The sequence below is a fragment of the Lutra lutra genome, chromosome 10 (assembly GCF_902655055.1).
Source record: "Lutra lutra chromosome 10, mLutLut1.2, whole genome shotgun sequence".
Classification (NCBI taxonomy): Eukaryota; Metazoa; Chordata; class Mammalia; order Carnivora; family Mustelidae; genus Lutra; species Lutra lutra.
Window position 1 is genome coordinate 4,668,661 of NC_062287.1, and position 17,552 is coordinate 4,686,212.

Genomic DNA, 17,552 nt, shown 5'->3' on the forward strand with positions numbered 1-17,552 from the left:
ACTTATTTCACTCAGCATAATCTCCTCCAGTCCCATCCATGTGGATGCAAAAGTTGGGTGCCTTAACCCTTCCCTTATATTGCTTTTCTTTAAATATCAGGCATGGAAAAAAATGGCCCCTGTTTAAAGATCAATGATGTCTGAAACAAAGACAAAGAAATAGTGCATATATCATATAAGAAAATAAAAGCAAATAGATAAAAAGTAAACAAAAGTATTAAAAAGATGGAAAAACTTTGAATCTCCCCATGAACTAAACAAAGTATCATCTCTCTGGAAAAAAAAAAAAAAAAGATTTCAAAGAGGTAGGAGATAATAATCTATCAAAGTAGATTCAAAGTGAGATGCTGCGAACTCAAATAAGAAATGTAAGAGAAAAATAAATAATTACCAAGATGAAATTAAACTGAAAGCCACAATAAGGAGAATAGATATAGTTAGGCCCAGCACATGGTAGACAGCATTGTAAAGTAGAAGAAAATGAAATTTAGAAGACCAGAGTTGGATGATGGGCATGACAGGGGGCATGTGACGTGATGAGCACTGGGTGTTACAGGCAACTGAGGAATTACTGAACTCTACATCTGAAACTAATGATGTGCTATATGTTAGCTAATTGAATTTAAATTTAAAAAGTGGAAATAAACTAAAAGACCAGAGTTAAATAGAATTAAATATAACAAATATAAAATACATACAAAAGCCAAAAAAGTCTAATGAGTGCCCCTGAAGATAAGAATAAAACAAATGGAACAGAAAGTAAAATATTCAAGGATACAATAGCAGGAAACTTTGGAAAAAATGAAAACTTGAATCTGCCGATTGAAAGAACATACCATGTCTAATGTAGGAGGGGCATATTACAGAGAAAAGTATACAGAAAGATATTTCTGGGTCAAGAAAATTACTGGAATTCAACATTAAAATGTAATATTTAGACTATTCAGAAAGAAAGAAAAAAATCAACCCTAATTGGCATGAGACTTCTTAGCAACACACAAGCAAGGAAACTGTAAAAGAATATCTTTAAATCTTCTGTTACAATGAGCCAAACTTCCTTTTTAAAATATAAAGGCAATAATATTCCAGGACTTGGGAAATGTGATGAGGTATTCCTTTAAAAAATTATTTAATTATGAAATCCCAACCATCCAAAATATGGATGGAGAAACAAATGTAAAGGGATTGGTGAGGAAATCTACTTCTGCCCAAGACAGAATAAGAGAGGCTGGATTTAGTTTCCCTTTTCAGGGGAAAATAAGCAAAAGGACAAAATACATGAAACAATAGATTTCATATCACTGGACATCAAGTAATGAAGGGCTATAATCCCTGAGAAAAGAAGAAACAAAAGCAATAACACCTACAACTGTCCCGGCTTAATGCCTAAAAGGTCCAGGTCACTGTGCAAGGATGGGGAACACAAATGGAGCCGGAAGATGCCCTATGTTGAGATGGGACTGAGAGTACAGGAGATTAAGACAATTGGCACAAACAGGACAAAGAATGAAAGAAAAAACTGTTGGAGACAAAGAGAGAACCCCAGAGAACTGAGGTAGGTTCCTCTCTAATATTCAGCAGAATGTTGATAGAAGCCAAGAAAAAAAAATATCTAAATATGATTAGAGAACAGTGCCTGCTGTGCATATGGGGCCAAGAATGGTGCCATTTTTTCAAAGCAAGATTGGATAAAACTCATAATTCATTAAGTATTACTATGTAGAATCCTCAGGAAAGTCTTATCTCAATACCAGGGAATAATTAGTCCTAGCTTAAGTACTGTCCCAGACTTACCAAACACATCATTCAAAAAGACACAGAAGAATCAAATTGTTTCCAAGTAAGTTAACTGAATCACTGGATAAAGACTATTTATTAAAATAAAAAATATCTATCAACAAACAAAATAAAATTCACAATGTTTGGCCTCTAAATGAATATTACCAGGCATGCAAAAAAGCAGGAAAACATGATACATAATGAGGAAAATTAATCAAAACTCACTAGGCACTGCCACAGATGTTAGAATTAGCAGACAAGTACATTAAACTGTTACTATAACTCTATTCAATAGTTTAAACAATTAAAAAGAGACATGAAAGATATAAAAGAAGAGTAGATTATACCCAAAGTAAGGAGAATAAATTAATACAGCTAATAGTGGAAATGAGTGAAATATAAAGTAGAAAAACTATGTAAGAGGGGCACCTGGGTGGTCCAGTCAAGCATCTGACTCTGAGTTCAGCTCAGATCATAATCTTGGGGTTCAGGACAGAGTCTGCTTGAGATTCTTTCTCTCCCTTCCTCCCTTCTCCCCCTGATCACTCTCTCTCTTAATAAATAAAATCTCAAAAAAAAACTTTATAAGAAATCACCAAAACCATAGTTGGTCCTTTGAGAAGATAAGTAAAATTGATAAACTTCTGGCCTACTGATCAGGAAAAAAATAGAAAAGATTAACTACCAATATCAAGAATGAGAAAGGTAACATCACTATAGGTTCAAGAGAAATTAAAAGGATAAGGGAATGCCATGTCTAAGCATTTAAAAACTTAGATGAAATGGGCAAATTCTTTGAAAGACAAAGCTCACTTAAGAAGAAATAGACAGGGGCACCTGGGTGGCTCAGTGGGTTAATGCCTCTGCCTTCGGCTCAGGTCATGATCCCAGGGTCCTGGGATCGAGCCCCGCATCGGACTCTCTGCTCAGTGGGGAGCCTGCTTCCTCTTCTCTCTCTGCCTCCCTCTCTGCCTACTTGTGATCTTTGTCTGTCAAATAAATAAAAATAAAATCTTTAAAAAAAAAAAAAGAAGAAATAGACAGCATGAATAGCCCTATATCTCATAATGAAATTACATTTGTAATTAAAAGCCTTCCCACAAAGAAAACTCCAGGTCCAAGTGATTTCACTGGTAACTACACTACACACAAACAAAACTGATAGGGAATATCAGTTTTTCACAAACTCTACAGAAAGTTGAAAAAAAGAGGAAACTTCTCATTCATTCTTTGAGTCCAATGTTAACCTGATATCAAAACCAAACACATTACCAAAAACACAGAAAATACTCTAGACCAATAAGCTTATGAATATAACTACAATTTTTTTAATTTTAGCAATCTAATCCCACAAAATATTAAAATAATGTAAAGTTGGCTTACATGTTAGAAAATCAACCAATGTAATATAAAACTATAAAATGTAAAACCAATGTAAAAACTTCATTATAACCTCAATAGATGGAGAAAAAAAGCATTTGAGAACATCTTATATCTATCCCTCATAGAATCTCTTAGCAAACGAGGAATATAAAGGAACTTCATCAACCTAATGAAGGTTATCTATAAGTAACAGGTTATACCATACTTCATGGTGAAAGATGGAATGCTTTCCCCTTGAGATCACAAAACAGACAAGAATGGCCTCCCTCACTACTCTAATTAAAACATTGTACTGGAGTTCTTAGTTGTGCAATCAAGCAAAAAAAAGGAAGTAAAAGGATCCAGGTTAGAAAGGAGCAAACTATTTACTTGCTGATGACATGTTAAGTTTATGTAGAAAATTCAATGGAATCTAACAAGTGAATTTAGTAAGGTTTCAGGACATAAGACAAATATACAAAATCTAATGTATTTCTTTTTTTTTTAAGATCTTATTTACTTATTTGACAGAGAGAGACACAGCAAGAGAGGAATACAAGCAGGGGGAGTGGGAGAGGGAGAAGCAGGCTTCCCGCCGATGTGGGGCTTGATTCCAGGACCCCAGAATCACAGCCTGAGCTGAAGGCAAATGCTTAACAACTGAGCCACCCAGGCGCCCCTAAAATCTAATGTATTTCTATATACTAACAATAAATAATCAGAATCAAAATTAAATAAATAAGCCTACTTAAAAATCGTCCAAAATACAAATACTTATGAATAAGTTTCCAAAAGCTATGCAAGACCTACACATTGAAAACTTGTACATAAATGAATCTCAAAAATTATGTGCTGCCTGACAGGAAATAGACATGAGTATCTACTGAATTATTTAATTTATTTAAAATTCTAGAAAATGCAAAGTAATTTATAGTACTAGGAAGCAGATGGGTAGTTGACTGCAGATGCTGGGAGGTTAGGGTAGAGACACAAAAAGGAAGAATTGACAAAAAGACAAGAGGAAATTTTAGTGGCAATGGATACATTCATTTACTTGACTGTGCCTATGGTTTCGGGTCTATCTCATATGTCAAAATTTATCAAACTGTATGCTTTAAATAGATGCTGGTTATTAGAATAACATGCCTGTATAAATCTGAGAAAGGAGTGGTATTCTGGGATATGCTATTCAAGGTTTTTTAAACACATTTTAGATAATTTTATAAACTTAGATAATATATAATATTTTGATAACTCATCATTATGTACATAGTGGGTCATTTCAAATGCAAGAGAATTCATTGCAAATTTTCTTTCTTTTCCTCTCTCCTCTTTTTACCCTTTTTTACTCTTTTAAGCCCTGTTTGACATGCCTATAAAAATTCAGAGTAACTTCTGGTAGTTGAGATAAGTTTTATAATTAGTGATCTCTGCTGTAGCTGTTTATGACAAGCTGAATTAAATAGAAGCACTTCTGACAATTTCCAAGTCTAAAGCCAATACGAATTCTCGTTTTTCCAAAATATGACAGCCCAAGATCACATATATGTCAAAATAAAATGAGAAAAACTGAGCTATTAAAGGGAAAACATGGTCAAGACTGAGTTCAAAAAAGATCCAATATTTCCTGTCCATAAGAAATAGATTCACAGCAAAGTCATTTAAAAAGATTATAAAAAAAAATAGGCAAAATCATACTACGAGAACACAAGTACACATACACATACACTTGCACACAAGGAAACTATATTAGTTAGATATTAATATCAAACAAGTTTCAAAATGAGTAAAAAAGGGCAACTGGTAAAAATAAAGCATGAATTTGTATTAAATAATAGAGTGTCATCATCAAAAATGCCAACCGAAACAACAATAACAGAAAGCAGAATAATATTAATATAGTTTTCATTCACCTCTCTCAGCTCATAAAAAATTAAGTACATAACACAAATGAGTAACAATATAGAAGACCTTCTCAAAGTGTGGTCCAAGGATCACTTGCAGCCAACTCTGCTAGGAGTCTCACAAAACAGAGTGTATTCCAAGACTTTATTAAAAAAAAAATAGAAAAGCTAGAAATTAATTTTTTTAAAAAGAAGGAAATTACTTCTTGACCACCTGAAAATATAAAATTCTCTCTCTCAAACAATGTGAGCCAAAGAGAAAAATCCAAACCAATTTCAGAAAGTTCAGAAATTAAATTGATAACAATAGACCATGGAATATTATTTATTTATTTATTTATTTTAAGATTTTATTTATTTATTTGACAGAGAGAGATCACAAGTAGGCAGAGAGGCAGGCAGAGAGAGAGGAAGGGAAGCAGGCTTCCTGCTGAGCAGCGAGCCCGATGTGGGACTCGATCCCAGGACTCTGGGATCATGACCTGAGCCGAAGGCAGCAGCTTAACCCACTGAGCCACCCAGGCGCCCCCAACCATGGAATATTATTTAAAAGGTTTTGAGAGATACCCATAGCCCACAGTGCTTAATTACTAAGCAAGGCAGAATAATGGTAAGTAAATATGTAGTTCTTCTCAAAACTTAGGAGTGTAACAAAAAAATAAAGCCAACAAAAAAGAGAATAAAATAACTAATACAGATAAAAGATTAATGCCTTGAAAATGAATCCTACTATATATAACATGTAATAAACAATAGAGCTCTTTCTTAAAAATAGTAAGTACTGAAGAGATTAATAAATAAAAATGAAAATAAACAAGGATAAAAGATTACATACTATATGATTCCATTTATAAGAAATTTTTTAAAAAGGCAAAACCATGGAGACAGCGTATCAGTCATGAGCCAGAGGTGGGCACAGGGACGGATTGCAGATTGGCATGGGAGAAATTTTTGGGTCACGACTGAACAAAGTATAAACCTATTAAAAATCATTAAACTGTATACTTACAATGAATAAGTTTTATGTTCAATGGCATAGTTCTACTTCAATAAAACTGTTAAAAAATATGTTAATAAAAGATCCCACTTACTGTAGCAATAGAAAAATGGAATACCTAGAAATGGGAAGGTAGTATTTTTTGAGGAACATTAGCTAAGACTTAGATGAATATAGAGCTATAACTTGTTCTTGGATAAAAGAAAGGGTGTAAAATATACCTAAATTTATCTACAGATTTAATGCAATCTCAACAACAACAAAAAATTATAACCAGGCAATCACATTTAATTAGGTAACATATGATTGTTCAGTGGATGGTTGAGATGACCATTTTGGGGGGATTAAAAAATACAGTATTCGGTCGGAGCCGCTGCTGCCAAGTCCGGATCCATTCTCGCGCGCCGCTGACGCCCGCCCTCCCGACGTGCACTCCCGATTCCTTTTGGTTCTAAGTCCAAAATGGCAACTCTGAAAGATCAGCTGATTCAGAATCTTCTTAAGGAAGAACATGTTCCCCAAAATAAGATTACAGTTGTTGGGGTTGCTGCTGTTGGCATGGCTTGTGCCATCAGTATCTTAATGAAGGACTTGGCAGATGAACTTGCTCTTGTTGATGTCATGGAGACAAACTGAAGGGAGAGATGATGGATCTTCAGCATGGAAGCCTTTTCCTTAGAACACCAAAAATTGTCTCTGGCAAAGACTATAATGTGACTGCAAACTCCAAGCTGGTTATTATCACAGCTGGGGCACGTCAGCAAGAGGGAGAAAGCCGTCTTAATTTGGTCCAGCGTAACGTGAACATCTTTAAATTCATCATTCCTAATGTTGTCAAATACAGCCCAAACTGCAAGTTGCTTGTTGTTTCCAATCCAGTGGATATCTTGACCTATGTGGCTTGGAAGATAAGTGGCTTTCCCAAAAACCGTGTTATTGGAAGTGGTTGCAATCTCGACTCAGCCCGGTTCCGTTACCTAATGGGGGAAAGACTGGGAGTTCACCCATTAAGCTGTCATGGGTGGATCCTTGGGGAGCATGGAGACTCCAGTGTACCTGTATGGAGTGGAGTAAACATTGCTGGTGTCTCTCTGAAGAATCTGCACCCTGACTTAGGCACTGATGCAGATAAGGAACAGTGGAAAGAGGTTCACAAACAGGTGGTTGACAGTGCCTATGAGGTGATCAAACTGAAAGGCTACACTTCCTGGGCCATTGGACTGTCTGTGGCAGATTTGGCAGAAAGTATAATGAAGAATCTTAGGCGGGTGCATCCAATTTCCACCATGATTAAGGGTCTCTATGGAATAAAAGATGATGTCTTCCTTAGTGTTCCTTGCATCTTGGGACAGAATGGAATTTCAGATGTTGTGAAGGTGACTCTAACTTCTGAGGAGGAGGCCCGTTTGAAGAAGAGTGCAGACACACTCTGGGGGATCCAAAAGGAGCTGCAGTTTTAAAGTTTTCTAATGTACCACTTCACTGTCTAGACTACGATAGGGTTTTAGTTGGAGGTTGTGTACATCGTCCTTATTATTTGATCTGTTACTTAAATAATATCAAAATGGCCTAAGGAAAAAACATCGGTTTCCTAAAGTTCTAAATAGGAATGGTCCAGCAAACACTGCAGCTATACCCTAATGCTGGATGATACTTGCCTTTGTAGTCCTAAATGGGTTCATCTCAGAGGCACCACTGCCAATATTGCATATGCAGCAGGTGCTCTTCCAACCAGATGCGTATTTCCTGTGTGTTCTAGGACTTCTGGTTCCTTGATCCAACACCCAACATGCCTAGTCCATCTTTCCCAGTCAGTCACATCCTGGGCTCCAACGTATAAATTCATTATTGCATGTATTGTGCATAACTGTTCCAAAGGATCTTACTTCGTGTACCATGTATGTCAGAATATAGTGTACATTGCCATATAATGTAAAAAGACCATGCAACCAACGAAGTGTTGTACCAACTAAAATACCAAATAAAATTTGAACAGTGACTTTTTTTGAAAAAAAAAAAAAAAAAACAAAAAACAGTATTCACTCCCAACATTCTCATAAATTCCAGATGGAAATAAAGGAGAGGATGTTTTGTGTGGCTTGAAATAGAGAGGGTAGCTTTTACCGGGAGCACACATAACCTAAAATTGTAAAGGAGGAAACGGATCAAACAGACCACATAATAATTGAAATGTGTAAATGGTGAAAAAGAAATTATATTAACATACTATAAAAATTATCCAACACATGTAACAAAGGTTTGATTTTCTTATTGTAGAAATAAGTCTCAAGTTCCACATCGAATAGTGTTACCAACTCCTGTTGTCTCTAATTCTAACATAAAGCTAGAATATGAGCATTTCTCATCACGTGCATGGTGCTTCCTGGGTCCCGTCACCATCACATCTTACCTGGATGATTTCCACCGCCCCCCAGCTGGTGTCTCTCTCTCTGCCTTTGCTTCCTTTCAAACTATTCTTAAACAGCAGCTGAAGAGATCCCGTTAAAACTCTGTCAACGTACTCTTCTGCTTACACATCTCCAAAGGTTTCCTATTCTATTGGTTTTCCTATCTTTTTCCAGGATAAAAAGATGTTTCAAGTCCCTACACAATAGGGTTTCCCCGACCCCTCCTTCCTTTACTCTCTCTACTCCGGCCACACTGGTCTAACTGTTGATTGTGAGCTTGACCAACCTGTCACTGCCGCACTGGCCATCTCTACCCGGTGTTCTGTCCCTGTACACACTTTCTGGACTGTGCTCTCACCTTCTTTAGGCCTGCATTCCTCCTCGAGTGAGACCTTCCCTGATTATCCTCATTTAGCATCACAAACCGTACCCTACTCCCAGGGCCTCCTTTCTTCCCTCCTTTTCCTTCACCTGGCACAGTACATATTTTACTTACATATCTATTCCTCACTACTACAATGAAAGCTTCGTGAAGATAAAATTTTTGGTCCGTTTTGTTCTCTGCTATATTTTTAGCACTTTAAAAAGTGCCTAAATATAACATTGTCTCAAAAACCTTTGCTGAATAAATGTGGGGAAAGTGCTAACAACCCCACACAGGGAAATCAGTCAGAATACATGGATGTGCAGATGTCCAACCTTACCACTAATTAAAGAAGGACTAACTAAAATAAGTTTTATTTACCTATCAATTGTAAAGATCACCTGATGTAGATTAAGGCATGGGAAATTGAATATTTTCATACATTATTAGAGGAATGTAATTGTTGCAACCTCTTTGAAGAAAATTTGGTAATATCCTTCAAAATCTCCAGTGCACATATCCCTTAGGAATTGTCCCTAACACCAGGTTTGCACCTCTGGATGCAAGGATGTCAACTGCAAAAGACTAAATATGTATCAGTAGATAATAGTTATAGGTAAATAATTGTGAAATTCCATCATGTAATGTGCATGTATCCATGCAGCAAATGTTTACTGAGTGCCTTTATGCGCCAGTATTGTTCCGGGCGCTAGTGATATGAGGTAGAGATTGGTAAAAGAACTGAGGATCCGTAGAACAGAAGAGAGAGCCCAGGAGCGGACCCACGCAACCACGGTCAGTCAATCTTTGACAAAGAATCAAAGGCCATACAACGGAGAAAAGGCCATCTTTTCAACCAACCGTGCTGGAACAACTGGACGTCTGCGTGAAAACGTCCTTATATCCTTCACAAAAATTAACTCAAAATGGATCACAGACCTAAATGTCAAATGCCCAGTCTTCTGGCTAGAAAGGTCAATGCACAAATTTAGCATTACAATCAAATTATACCCCATGAAAACGAGGTTATTTTCTAAAAGTAAATTAGGATGTTTTTAGGTAAGGAACATGGGTATTAGTCAACCAAAGAAGAAAAATGACTAATTGGATCCAAAGAGAGCATAATAATAAAATTTCTGTTCGTATGTACCATTGTGTCTTTTCACTGACGGTTCCATTGCTGAATCAAAATGGGGACATGAAAGCTTATTTAACATTCATTTAACAGATTTAGGACATTCTGAGTTTTTCTAGCAATGCCTCTCCTGTCTAATTAACTGCTAGAGGTAATTAATGATGTTGACATTTACACCCCTCATTTGCGCCACCAGTTCCTACATCATACTAATTGGCATTCAGAGCCACAGGAAGCATGTTTGTGAACTGAACAATGAAACCATCATGCTGTTGCAGGTGTTGTTGTTGTTGTTTTTAACTCAAAGACCTATTGTCCTGTTGACATATTAGTACCATTTTCTAATTGCATTTGCTTAAAGAAATTACTCTGAAATTATGAGAACTTTGAATAGGTAAATGTTACATCTACTTGTACAGTTAGAAGGTATCAATGTGAGTTTACTCCCTAGGGGACTTTTTAATATCTTTGTCAAGTTAATATATAACAAGCATAACCACACAGACATTGAGGTTTAGTTTTAAAAACTATTACCAGTACTCCTGAATTTAAGAGAGGAAAATCACCTTGCTGAAAGGTGCATAGCCAAGAACATGGGGCTCTTGAGCCCCAAACTAGCAGACTGTGCCCCTTTACTTTGCATAAGTGAAATAAACTGGTTTTTGTACTGTTTGATGTGTTGAGTTTACTGGACAGTATCTGAGTTTATGAAAAGAGAAGGGAGGAGACAGAGGAGAGAGGAGAGAAGAGAAAGTAAAAAGGAGGAAAATGAATAGATATCAGGAATGTGATCACATGATGACGTAAACCATCATTAAGGAGAAAAGGGGTGTCACCCTTCAAAGGGGTCCCTAAAATAAGCACAGCTGCTCCAATCCTTTCTCATTTATTCATAATCTACCCCCCAACACCCCCTCCCCCACACCGAAAGAACATGTGGAAGGAAACAGAGCCCTGCCCATAGCAGTGTCCACCAGGGAAGCACAGGGCAACGTAATTCACACAAAGACAGCGTTTTGTTTTATAGCTCAGACGCCAAATCATCCTTAACAGCCACTGAGTGAATCATTGGGTGTCTTTCACCTTTCCCTGGATGCAAAATTAATTTTTCTAAATCTTTAATCATCCTTTCTGGCGATATTCCGAAGGAGAGCCATCCCTAGCAGTACTCAGTCTAATTAACCACCTTGGGTTTTACCTACTTAGGCATTCAAATTACGCCTTTGGTAACAGATAGTTTGCCTGCCAACATTTAATTCTTCCCATCCAAAGTTAAAACTGATCTGGGCCGTTAATCCATAATACTTTGATTCCAGAAAGACTATAATTCTATTCAAAACATTTTTAATGTGTCTCTTTTCATAAAAACATAAGGACTCCTTTTCTTTTATTTCCCCCCAACCCTCATTTTTAAAAAGGAATGAAAAATTCAGATGAAAATGTTTGCCTCATATTCTTTTGAGAAGAAAACACCTCCAACCATTCTGTCCTTATGCTGAGCAAAACAGACAGACGCCCAGACAGATGCCCAGACAGACTCTGACTGTGGAATAAGTGCTCGCTGTAAAACGGAACCCACGGAAGCATTGGACCATCGGAAGCATGAGACCGTCATGACATGCAGCAATGGCCACCCAAACTCCAGGGCTTTTCTTGGATTCCCAGCTCTGTGCTGTCATGCACATACATCCAATTAGTTCTCAAATCCTATTAATTTTATCTCCTAAATACTTCTCCAAACTATTAACCACCTTTGCCTTCATTAAAGATTCTTTTTTCCATCCCTCCCTGAGCTATAACTGCTACTTCCTAAGAGACCCCTTTAACCACGCTCCTTCCACTCAATACCATGTCAACTAAATGACTTTTTTTCAAGCTCAATTATAATTATGGAGCTTACTTGCTTAAAACTCCTTAATGTTCCCCACTGCCAACAAGGTAAGTACAAACTTGCAAATAAAGCCCAGATGGTCCTCCTAGACCTGCTTGTGCCCAGCTCTGCCTCCTCATGTCCTTCCCAAAGCCTGCATCACGTCACATTCTAATTCCCTGAACACGTTACATACTTTCACACCTCAGGCCTCTGTTCCTGTTGGCTTTTTGTCTGGAACGTCTTCTCCCCCTCCCTCTGTCTTTGCGTAGCTCCTTTCATTCTTTAAGACCCAGTTCAGGCTTCCCTTCATCCCCAGACCCTACCCTCCCTCCAGCACCAGCACCAAGGAGCACTTCCTCCCACTCCTGCAACCTGCGTGCATTCCTCTGTCCTGGCACTTCAGACTGTAATCATCTTGATTCATCTAGAAAAGTCTATTTCCTTTACCGAAGGGCAGAAATTATGACTCTACCCTCATCATCTGCCCATGACCCAAAAGTACCCGTGTAAGTTTTTGTTGAATAAACGTAGGAAGAGTTGCTACACAGCATCTTTCCTGCAAGCTCTGAGGTTCTTTGCTGCCATTGCCCTAGCATGATACCACCACCCATGACATGGTTCATATTTTTTTAAAAGATTTTATTTATTTATTTGACAGACAGAGATCACAAGTAGGTGGAGAGGCAGTCAGAGAGAGAAGAGGGGAAGCAGACTCCCCACTGAGCAGAGAGCCTGATGCGGGGCTCAATCCCAGGACCCTGGGACCATGACCTGAGCCGAAGGCAGAGACCCAACCCACTGAGCCACCTAGGCGCCCTGACATGGTTCATATTTCAAGTGAAAAGTGAATAAAATAGAACAGACACGATCCCCAATGGAGTCTTTCTCCCAGCATACAATGTTAAAGTTAAAATAGAATGCTTTCCATTGAGTGGGATCTCTGTTTCTAACAAGGGAGACAAGAACAGAATCACCATAAGATCATGTAAACCCAGCACAGGGAAGTTACTTGGTCCAAATATTAGCCACCAGAAAAAGAATGAAGCCATCTTAGCTTGCCTCAGGAGGCCTCTCTACCCTTGTCACCTTGTCATGGAGGCAGATGGCACACAGCCCAGCTTCTTACGTAACACCCTCGTTCCTGTAGGACCCAGTTGCATGAGAGAGCAGGTAGCGAAGGTAAGAAATCCAGGAGGCTCTTCAGTAGCAAAAGCATCAGAAGCTCAGGCCTCTACCCCCAACTAAGCAGATGAATTATTCTTAACATTGACTCCAGAAGAGCACCTACTGTTGCTTCCCAAGGAGCAACTTCAGAATCACGGTGCAGACAAGAGGCAGAGAACAAACAGAATAAGGAGTGAACAGTCAGAGTATCTACTCGCTTGGAAAGTTTGGAGGTCAAACAAAAGAGGTCATGACAAAACGGCCCCTGGCCTTAAATATGAAGAAGTTGCTAAGAAATGTTATGTTACATGAAAGTCAAAAACATTTTTATGCCAAGTAGCCCAAACCAGCAGAAAATGAAAAACACACACCAGCTGTCTCTGTGTGATCCCCCAAATTATTATAGGGATAGTTAAGACTGAAGTACTGGGGAGCTCTCTACGAGCCTTGAGAGGCTGTGGTTGTGTATCAGGTAAGCCCTTAAAGCAGTTTTAAAAATCTCCAGTAGAGATTATACATCAATAAGAACAAGTGAGCTTGTGTTGTTTCTGGGGAGACTGAGGAAGAGGAAGCATGCCAAGGGGTGAAAGTGAGTGAAACTTCTACAGGCTCAGAGACATTCATCCACTACAGGCCGGTACCAGCTAGGATAATTTAGCTCTGCTCCAAGTGGTGAAGTCATGGTCCTGGTTTCAATCCTGATGTAGCAATACCCATTTCTTTATTTGAGCCGTGAATACATCACTTTTCAGGGCCACTGATCTTATAAATGTTCATTGCTGGACATAAATAAAATCAGGAGGGAGAGAGAATGTGCCTGAACAAATTAGCCTACCATAGAAAATAATTCAGAATGACGGTGCGCTGATAGTAGGTCAGAAGAGACACTTTCCTTTGTTAATTCCTTACTGAAGCCAGCCCAGAGTGAGAGGAGTTGGACTAGACCGTGTGGATTTCAGAACCTTGGCACTGTAATCACAGAGAATATAATGCCAACGACTCTGAGGAGAATGACAGCAGTCACCATACATGGACCCCTCCCACACTTCCGGCATCTGATACACCTTGTCTCACCTAATCCATACAGAAATCACAAAGTCGACATTTCAAAACAGAGATCCACAGAGGTTCAGTATCTGCCCAAGGTCATTTGGTTGCTAATGGAAAGAGCAGCACTGCAACTCTCATCTCTCTCACTTATGTATCAGTGGTTCCCCACTAGTCAATACTGCCCGACAGCACTGTTAGATAGAACCCTCCACTCCCCATGTGCAGGTTGACCGAGGTACCCCACGTCATTCTTTGAAGGTCAACCTTCCACCAATAGATCCAAGTATTACCTGCCAGCTTTCTGCCTCTACAGGACTGTCTGCATCACTGGACCAGACCACAGTTTATGTGTCCCAGAAAAGCAGAGTATGTCATTTAAATAAAGATACGAAAAATTTTCATTCCTGGAGCATGTCCAACAAGAAAGGGAATGCGGGTGGCAATCCCTGACACCCTAGGGAAGTCCAAGATCAGCAGAGTAAGCTTACTGAAATGATGACACTTCAAATGCAAGACTATTCTTATAAGAATTACATGTATATGGAAATTTTCTTTTTTTTTTAATTTCTTTTATTAGAGAGAGAGAGCACAAGTAGGCAGAGCAGCAGGCAGAAGGAGAGGGAGAAGCAGACTCCCCACTGAGCAGGGAGCCTGATGCGGGGCTCAATCCCAGGACCCTGAGACCATGACCTGAGCTGAAGGCAGACGCCCAACCGACTGTGCCATCTAGGCTCCTTGCATGGAGATTTTCCAAATGAAAATCTCTGTTTCCTCATACAAGCTATTTTTCTCTACCAAAGCCTTGGGAGAGAGGGAAGGGAAGGGTTCCACTCCACCCTGTGCTGGCAAGGGTTAGAACACACTGACGAGGGGCACCTGGGTGGCTCAGTGGGTTGAGGCCTCTGCCTCAGATCCTTGATACAGATCCCAAGGTTTTACCATTTCAATTTGAAAGTCTGCACAAATCACACTAAACGTTCCGGCCCAGATATATTTGGTTCTTCTTACCAAAATGGGCCTCACACAACACAGTAGGTACTTAAGGGAAAAGAAGAACACCACATCCTTCTCGTTCCTCAAGGAGATTCAGGAAATCAAAGATTATGTGGTTCTTTCCTCTGTGCTTTAAAAGGAAGATCATGGGGCCACTGGTGATTTCAGCTCAGGTCATGATCTCAGGGTCATGCGATCGAGCCCCACATCATGCTCCATGTTCAGGGGAGAGTCTGCTTGAGATTCCTTCCCTCCGCCCTTCTCCCTACCACTCCCCCGATCCCTCTTTCTCAAATACATCAATCAATCACTCAATCTTTTAAAAGGAAAGATCATGGCTTACTTGTCCTCATTATGTTGCAAAGTTGAGAGCATCCTGGTTGGGGTGGGAGCTCAGAGATGTAAACTGCTTGTCTTAACTGAGGTCAGGAATGGACACACTAGGCTCCCTTGGTATCTGGCCAGGTGGGGGCCCTGTGGGGAAATGGAGCAGGTGTGAGATGAACTGGACCAGTAGTATCGTAATACCGGTACCACATTTCCTCGTCGGTAAGTAAAGCATACTTTCCAGCACCAAACCTCCGTGAGTCAGGAAACAGCCCACAGATAGACCGTGTCCTCTAGATGCTCTACCGTCTCTTCAGAATAACCAGAAACTTACACTATGTAACTAGAGCTCGCCGCAGCTATACTAAGCTACTTTCTTATTACTGCAGTAGACAAGATAAACTTTTGTGTCAAAAATAAATAAATATCCACAGATCCATGCTGATGTAAATAAATGAATAAATGAATGAGCAGAAGAGACAAATCCCCTGTGCGGAAAAATGTCGAGTTATTTATGTAGATATTCCACCTTCAAAGAAATGGAGCTTAACTCCACACCCCATAACATGGGCTGTGCAGTGACTTCCTTCCAAAGAGTACAATAAAGAATGGGGGGGGGGGGGTTCTTTACAGTGAAGAAACCTGCTGTAAACCACCTCAGTCAGGCGATAAAAGTCAATTTCCACAGCAAAGATTTATATTATAGGATCTATCCCTGATAAGATCTTGATGAAAATGGCAGTTTCCTTGCGGGGACCTTCCTTCCATAAACCCGTAACAGACGAGTCTGAGAAAAACATCAGACAAATCCCAATAGGAAGACATCCTACAGCGTACCTGACCGCCATTCCTCAAAAGTGTCCAGGTCATCAAAAGGAAAGTCTAGAAAACGGTCACAGCCGAGAGAAGCCCATAGAGTCATGGTTAGTGAAGGTGATGTGGTAACTTGGATGGGATCCTGAAACAGAAAAAAAGGACATTAGGTAAAAACCAAGGAAACTGAATAAAATAGAGGCATCAGCTCTTGCTAATGCATCAATATTTGCTCATCGATGGTCACAGAAGCTCCAGACTCATGTAAAATGTTAATGATGGGGAAACTGGGTGACGTGTATGTGGAACTCTTTCTACCATCTTCATACTCTTTCTGTATATCTAAAAACTGTCATAAAAAGTAAAACTCATTTTTAAAAAGGAATGAATAAATAAATATAAATAGTATCACCTTCTTTTGGAAAGCAGGGAGTCGGAATGAAAAGCAAGAATTGAGTGTGTGCCCTATTACTGGTTCTGTGCCACGTGGGCTGCCACACCTTCCCGAGCCCCGGTGGGGAGGGCTGGAGAAGACAGGTGTTGTGTCATGGTTATGATGCCCTGCCTCTGGGGCCAGACGGTCCTGAGTTGGCATTCCTGCCCTGTGTCTCACAAGCTCTATGACCTTGAGCCTTCGTTTCGTCATCTGAGGATTATAACCTCTTCCCCGTGGAGTCAGTGTGAGGACTGAATGAGGAACTATTTAAAGACCTGGAAGGGGGCGCCTGGGTGGCTCAGTGGTTAAGGCCTCTGCCTTCGGCTCGGGTCGTGATCTCAGGGTCTTGGGATCGAGCCCCGCGTCGGGCTCTCTGCTCTGCGGGGGGCCTGCCTCCTCCTGTCTCTCTCTGCCTGCCTCTCTGCCTACTTGTGATCTGTCTGTCAAATAAATAAAAAAAAATAAATAAAAAAAAAAATAAAAAAAAATAAAGACCTGGAAGGATAAAAGGGTGAGACATGAGTCATTGGAGGAAACGGGACCCTCGGCAAGAACAAAATCCTGTGATCACTTGCACCGACAGACAAAGTGTGTCAGCCGTTGTCAGCAGTGACTTGTTCTCAAAATCAAGCAGCAGAAAACATAGACTGTAGGGCCATCCCTGCATGTTTGGGGCAGGGCTTGGGAGAGTAGGACTCTTTTTCCAGTCTCCATTAGGCACCAGTCCTAATAGTGTCCCCTCCTTAGAAAGACTGAGAGCTAAGGAAATGAAGCTGCCTATCCGGACCTTCGGATGAAGAGGAACGAGGCCGGCGGCAACACTGTCTTGGACGATTTATAAAGATATCAGCTGACCATTTTATTTATTTCAGCAGCTTAATGGAGCACTTTTTTTTTTTTTTTTTTTTTGGTCAGGGGATGTTAAAATTTCATTCCTTTCAAAAGAA

General features: G+C 39.6%; 1 long non-coding RNA gene and 1 pseudogene across 1 annotated transcript; one reads left to right on the top strand and one right to left on the bottom strand.

The window, feature by feature from the left end:
- Positions 1 to 502: 502 nt before the first annotated feature.
- Positions 503 to 17,134, bottom strand: LOC125079626 (uncharacterized). Its single transcript, XR_007121158.1, has 3 exons — positions 17,124 to 17,134; positions 6,133 to 6,135; positions 503 to 560 (listed from the first exon to the last, which is right to left on the bottom strand). It is a non-coding gene; the product is annotated as an uncharacterized LOC125079626 (long non-coding RNA).
- LOC125079624 (L-lactate dehydrogenase A chain-like) lies at positions 6,410 to 8,041 on the top strand (annotated as a pseudogene).
- Positions 17,135 to 17,552: the final 418 nt, after the last annotated feature.